General features: G+C 44.4%; 1 protein-coding gene across 3 annotated transcripts in view; it reads left to right on the top strand.

The window, feature by feature from the left end:
- The first annotated feature begins 20 nt into the window (after positions 1 to 20).
- Positions 21 to 6845, top strand: part of WIPF2 (WAS/WASL interacting protein family member 2) — a 30574-nt gene continuing 23749 nt past the window's right edge. The window contains exons 1-2 of one of the 3 annotated variants that reach the window (XM_083408715.1): positions 50 to 151; positions 1459 to 1553. The gene's annotated coding sequence lies outside the window, so the exon portion shown is untranslated. Of the gene's footprint in view, positions 152 to 1458; positions 1554 to 6845 lie in introns of all 3 variants that reach the window. The other 2 variants (XM_083408713.1, XM_083408716.1) reach the window with 2 other exon arrangements.

The raw sequence follows: 6845 nt of genomic DNA, 5'->3' as shown, positions 1-6845 counted from the left end.
CCACGTTGCGCGTGCGCGTTGGCCCCGGGGAGTGCTCTTCGACGCCATTTTGCGTGGCCGCCGGGCGGGCACACGGCTGTTTCCGGGTTGCAGGCCCCGGAGCAGAGAGAGAAAGAGAGAGAGAAGACCAGAGAGGCAGAAGAGCTTGTGGGTAAGCGAAGAGGGCTGCGGAATCCACAACGAGGGGCGGCTGGTTGGGTGTGGGATCCGTGGCCTCCTTGAGAAGCCTTTGGCTGAGTGGTTGGGTGGGTGGGCGGGCTGCGCTTTGACATTTGACCCGTGTTCCTGCGGAGGTCACGGGGCTGGGGAGTGGGCGAGCAGGGGCGGGGTGGAGCGAGAGGGCTCGGCGGTGAGGGACCAAAGGGATGGCGGGAGGAGGGAGCACAGCAGGAGGGACTGGGAACAGGGGGGGAGAAGAGGGGTGGGCCCCATTGGCCTGTTGTTGAAGGGGGTGGGCGATTTGGTAGGAGCCCCTGGGCGCTGGGGGAGGTGAGGGGGAAGAAGAGGGGTTTCTGGGGTGAGCAAAGGTGAGAGGATACTTTGATTCGTTGACCAGGAGAAATTTAGTATAAAGAAAGGGGCCTGGAAGGAGGAAGAGGAGGAGGAGAGATTGGAAAATTGTATTTAGATTTTATTTTCCCCCAGTGTCGCCGCTTGTTTAGGTACTGGGGTTATTTCAAGCCAGGGGTTGGGAAAGAGGAGTTGGGGGGAGGGGAGAGAGAGACCCTTGGTGTGTGTACAGGCTGGGGATATTGGGAGGGTTACGCCTGCGAGAATTTATGGGGAGAGGTGGGTCAAGAGCATTGCGGGGCTTGGTTAGCCCGGTTTGAAATATACTGTAGTTGGTATTGAGCAGGTGCTTTCCGGGGAAGGGGTGTGTTGCAGCGCCAGAGGTTTTTGTCTGCGGGTGGTTGAGGATTTAGACATAAGCTGAACAGGTGAAGCAGATAAATATGTGGTGGCTTATGTATCTGGGTGATACATTGAGGGTGAATAAAATGGGAGCAGGTGACAAACTGTCAGGAGGGAGGGAGGTTTACATAAGCTGCTGTGAATTTTGTGAGGGCTATACATGATATACTTTGCTGCTGAAATGGTGGCATGGAGAAGTATCTGTGGAAGGGGGCTAGGTTATTTAGAGGGTGAGTGAGGGTGTGGCATTGAGGAAACTGCCCTTTTTCTTCCTTATTCTTCTAAGTTGCTGGATGTTGAGGGTCAGACACAACAAGAACTGGTGACGAGGAGGGATATGAGTTTCTTTGGAGTGTCACCCATAATATTTTGTTCTTAAGCTCCAAATGAGGCACTCGAAACTTAGATGCGCACAAAGATTGAGGGAGTTTTAGTATGTCCTCTGAATATGAGCTGAATGCGCTTGGAATCTGACATGCTTACAGGCAAACTGCATCTGCTTAATTCCCAAAGTCCTCTATTCCTTTTTGCTCTCTTCCAAACCAGGGCCTCTTCCGGATTATATGTTGTCTTTCCCTTTGCTGTAAATGGCCTTTTGGGCATATGCTGGGTGTGGTCACCTTTTTGTTCCTCCTTCAGAAGTATGTGTTGTCAGTCAGTGAATAACTTTAGTTCAAGGAACTCTGCACTCACCTTTCTGCAGGTGGAGTTGCCTTCCTCAGTTGCTTTTCTTAGAATGTTATCAGTGCTTGTCTGACTGTAGTATTTGTTCACTAAATGTGTGGTTCTCAAAACTCTCAACATACTTGGAAGTGGAGAGTGCAGAAATACCTGCAAGTTAGGTGGGGTGGGATTATGTATTAAGGCAGCGTGCTGGCATACAGCTTTCTCACTGAACAGTTGTTTGCATATATCTTTTCCCCATAGAGCTTTCTCTTTCCATTAGATTCCTCCTTCATTGCAGTCCTTGCTCACTGGGGATCATGTTCTGCTTCAGTTCTATGATGGCCTGCTGGAGTAAAATGATGGATTTGGGCAATTTTTCAGCTTCCCTATACAGTGGTACCTCAGATTAAGAACTTAATTTGTTCTGGAGGTCCTATCTTAACCTGAAACTGTTCTTAACCTGAAGCACCACTTTAACTAATGGGGTCTCCCGCAGCTGCCGCTCCGCTGCTGCACAATTTCTGTTCTCATCCTGAAGCAAAGTTCTAAACCCGAGGTACTATTTCTGGGTTAGCGGAGTCTGTAACCTGAAGCGTCTGTAACCCGAGGTACCACTGTATTCTAAATTGGATATGGTCCTTGGCTTTGCAAAGCATTGTGCGTTTTAAGACTGCAATGTAACTTGTTCCTGTTGCGGTCAACATTGCATGGCACTCCTGATTTGCATGTCTTGCCCTCTTAAATGTGTTGCTATTTGCATGCCTGTGATGGGTAATTGTCATTCCAAAATGTGTGGAACCTTCTTTGAAGTTTTATAAAACAGGACAGATTGCACAGTTATCTGGCAGGGATTACTTTTGGTACAGGATACCCTGTAAACATGAGAAGGCTCTACTGCAGAGATGGGGAATCCAGTGCTTTCTAGACGTTGTTGGACTCTCTAATTCCCATTAGCCCCAGTCAACATGGTCTGTAGTTGGGGAGGATGGGAACTGTAGTCATGAAAAGCATCAAAAGCCCACCTGGATAATCTAGTTTGGTCCCAATTCTGGGTTTGATTCTAGCACCTGCCTGCCAGAGTATTGCTCTTTGTTCTTGTGCTGGCCTGACCGGTGACAGGGCCTTTTCAGACCCTGGAATGCCCTCCTTAGTGAGGTGTGCTCTCTCTCATTATTGATGTTCACGAGAAATTTAAAAAAAATTCTGTTTACCAAAGCATTTGATGACAGAAGGAAACTGTTGCTGACAACCCTGATCACTGATTGTGAATGTTTTTAACTTTGAAAGAATGTTTTTAAACTGTTTTTAGATTTTAAAAATATGTTTTGCCATTACTGTGTCAGCTGTCCTGGGATGTAAATCCAATAAATAAAATAAATATTGGTGCCAGTTCTGGAATGATGCATGTGTTTCTTTTCTGAGCAATAACCACAGTATCTCCTTTCTACATGCTGCTTTCTCCGCCTGTAGTCTTGTCCTTGGCCTTTCCATTTTCCATCTTCCAAAATCTGTTGTTGTATAGAGATGCTAGTCCTCCTTGTTTCTGATTATAGTAGGCAGAAGAGTGGAGCAAGAGACAGGCCTCAAGGTGATTAAACTTGATTGTGGGGTTCTGGCCAGTGTAATTGGTACAACACTGAGAAGGGAGGCCAATTATTCCAGCAGGTCTTTAGGAACTGACTGGTAAAAGGGCTCGTGCTGTGATGTTTTGTTTTCTTCCACTTAGCTATATTTTCAAATATATATTTTTGTAGTGTTTCAGTTCTGTAAGTGTTTCATTACTTTTAACGTCCATATTTTCTGTTTTATTTGTAAGGCACCTGGGGTAAGGCAGGATAATAATAAGAAGAAATACTGTGGGAAGGATCCATTGGATAGGGTCAATTAAGCATTACCTCATTGATACAGAAGCCACTTATGGAAAAGCAGATTGGCTCCAGTAATTTTTAAAGCAGGGGTCAATAAATTTGTGGCCTTCTAGATGCTGTTCACCTTATAGTATGGCCAGCGACCAGGGATGATGGGAGTTGTAGTGCAGCAACATCTGGAAGGCCATAGGTTCCCCTACCCTGGTTTTAAGGACCCCTGACTTGATTATGTTTGGCATGCCACTCACAGTCTCTGTTTCCCCTATGATAAGGTAAAGGTAAAGAACACCCGGATGGTTAAGTCCAGTCAAAGGTGACTATGGGGTTGTGGTGCTCATCTCGCTTTCACGCCGAGGGAGCCGGCGTTTGTCCATGAACAGCTTTCTGGGTCATCTGGCCAGCATGACTAAACTGCTTCTGGTGCAACTGAACACTGTGACAGAAACCAGAGCACACGGAAACACTGTTTACCTTCCTGCCACAGCCATACCTGTTTATCTACTTGCACTGCCGTGCTTTCAAACTGCTAGGTAGGTTGGCAAAAGCTGGGACAGAGTAATGGGAGTTCACTCTGTTGCGTGGATTCGAACTGCCAACCTTCTGATCAGCAAGCCCAAGAGGCTCAGTGGTTTAGACCACAGCACCATCCGTGTCCCCTGTGTAAGTCTGTTTCCCCTATATGCAATATGGGAATATTGATGATGTTTTTGGAGATAGCTAAATTATATAGGCAGATAATACATAAAAATGTGCTTCCTGGAGAAAAAGTTTATTAAATACCATTTTGGCTGGTATTGGATGATATTCAGTGCTAGTGCTACTCAGAGTAGACCCATTGAAGTTAATGTATGTGACTGCTTCATTAATTTTAATGGGGCTAATCTCACCCAGAACTTAGTTGAATACAACTCATTGTATCCATTCAATACGTTGCTAATTGGATTTCTAAAATAGTTCATTTTTAGACAAAAAGAATTCTGCAGAAAAATATAGCTGTTTCTGCGGAATTATCCATCCCAAAGTACTGCATTAAATAAGCTTGGATTGTTTGCTGTATTAAGTGTGCATACAGCAGAACCATAACTTATGAATGCCTGAGGGATGTTAGCTTTGCATGAGGTACCTGTAAAATATTACACCAATCCACCGCTTCACATTGTACAGCTTGCTGTACACCTTCCCCCTTGTAATGGCTCAAGTACTTGACACAAAATCAAGTGAAACCAGCAAAACAATATTCTCACTAAACCAGTGGCTTTCAAATTTTGTTCTGGGGAGCCCTGGGTTTCCTTATAGCAGAGATTCCTCAAAGAGTAAATCAAGACTAGCAGACAGGCTTCCCCGAAAGGCAGCTTACCAACCACTGCTGATTATCCCTTAATACACATCTGCAGGTGAGTATTGGGTGTGTTCCAGGCGCTCTCCTACAATGAAGTCCGACAAGCCTGGGAAGCACTTTCGTGGACTGAGGATCTGCCTTGAACATCTTTCAATCCTCTGCAACGTGCAAGGTTTCTTGGGGGAATGGTGGCAGACCGGGCAGTGTGGAAGTGATTTACAGAGATGTAGAAAGCTTGCTAACTACTACCTTGAGCCAGAACTAGCATTGGTTATACCAACAAAAAACTAGCCCTCAAATAAGATTCCTATAGTACTTTCCATCTCTTACTGCATAATGTTTCATGCACTAGAGCCTGCATCATTGGATATAGAAGGGGCTTTCTGCATTGTGGATAATAGTCATTTATGTAAAGGTATGCATAGGGAACAGTCGGCTTACAGTGTAAGGTGATTTCTAGGTGGCTTTCTTTTAAAATAGCTGTGGTGCCTGGAAATAATAGGTTGCTGTTAGGTAAAGCTCAAGTAAATTGTGGAGCTGGAGAAGGTGAAAATCCTGATGAAACCTCTTGAACAGCTCCTTATTAATTAACTTAGAAGCAAGTCATTAATATATTGAGGCATATTAAGTGAGGTGGATGGTAACTTTTCAGGAAGTGCTGTTGTATGTCAGCCGTAACAAGTTTGCATAGTGTAGTGATGTGTGTGCTCATTTATCCGCGAATGTAATGGTAGCTGTGCATGAGGATTAAGCACCACAGTGTTGGTATGAGCTGTTCTGTGTGGAATGATCATGATTGCCTGAAATCCATTCACATGGCCATCTAGGCATGTCATGATTCAGTATGTATGGTGGTCGTTATGGTGGTTCTTAGGAATTTCCAAATGTTACCCTTCTTTATAGCACTGACTTTCGCAACCCCTGGCCTATGAATTTTTGGTACCAGACAAAAAGTGTCAAAGGGTTTTTTGTGGAGTTGTAATCATAGTGCTGCCTCATATTGGTAGACAAAATCCTTAAGAGCGATGGTAATTTTGGGCTCATGCCTGAGACTGAGGGCAGTCTATGTAACAGTCTAGTCTGGGATTACGTTGATGGGTTTGGATCACTGAGTAGCTGTGTGTGAGGGAAATGAATTCACAGGTTGTGATAGAGTGACTCAAGGTCACCACACACCTATGATATGTCAGGTTTAGGGTGGAAGGATGGGCCACAAAGCCGGATAAGTGCTCTTCTCGAGTAAATTGTGTGGCTTGATAGGTTAACGTTATTTAGAGCATTTTGATTCCTTTGGCGCTTTCTCAAGTTTTAATCAATCTCCTTCTTGAGGAATATGAAGTGGATGTTGCATTTTCCCCTGTGTTTGAATATATACTGATGACATCAGAATAAGTTGAGGAAATTGATCCACTGAAGTGTGTACATCTGGCTTGCATCCTTTATTTTAAGGATAGATTTAGTTCTTATAAGAACAAGGATGAACAGCACTGACTGATTGCATTTCTTCCCTGTTCTGTAATTGTGGGAAAAGGAGTTATTATTTGAATTATTTCAGTTTAACAACTGCTAATGTAGTTTAATTCCTGTTCATTTCAGGGGAAACCCCACTGTATACTCCTCCTAGGACTTGGGAATGCTGCTAGGGACTGTATGTTTATTCTCTGACATCAAAAAGTATGTGCCTTCACACTTAAGGTTGGACGCCTTCTCCTTTGTGTGCTGGCTTTTCACAGGTGCGGAGCTTTTATGGCCAAGTATTCAACCTTTTCTCCTCTCCTTACGTTCTGAAATATACAGTCTGCAAAATGTGCTTTCTGAGATTGGGTCAACAAATGTGGCAGAATAAGGCGAACTTTTCCACTTGAGAATGCTGGTGGGGATAACATTTTTTTTAATGCTTCCCCCTGTGTGAAACCCACTCCCTGGAAATAGAAAACAAGCAAATTTTCTAGCCTAGCTCTTTGCTTGCTATTTTGTTTTTATATTTTCAGGGATCTTTTCCCATAGGAGAGCATAAAAAATGTGACGCACGCCCATACACCGCACACAAGATACCTGCT

Source organism: Podarcis tiliguerta (assembly GCF_965153285.1).
Source record: "Podarcis tiliguerta genome assembly, chromosome: 13".
Taxonomy (NCBI): Eukaryota; Metazoa; Chordata; class Lepidosauria; order Squamata; family Lacertidae; genus Podarcis; species Podarcis tiliguerta.
Note: the sequence above shows the minus strand (reverse complement) of the source record. Positions and strands in the feature narration are given on the sequence as shown.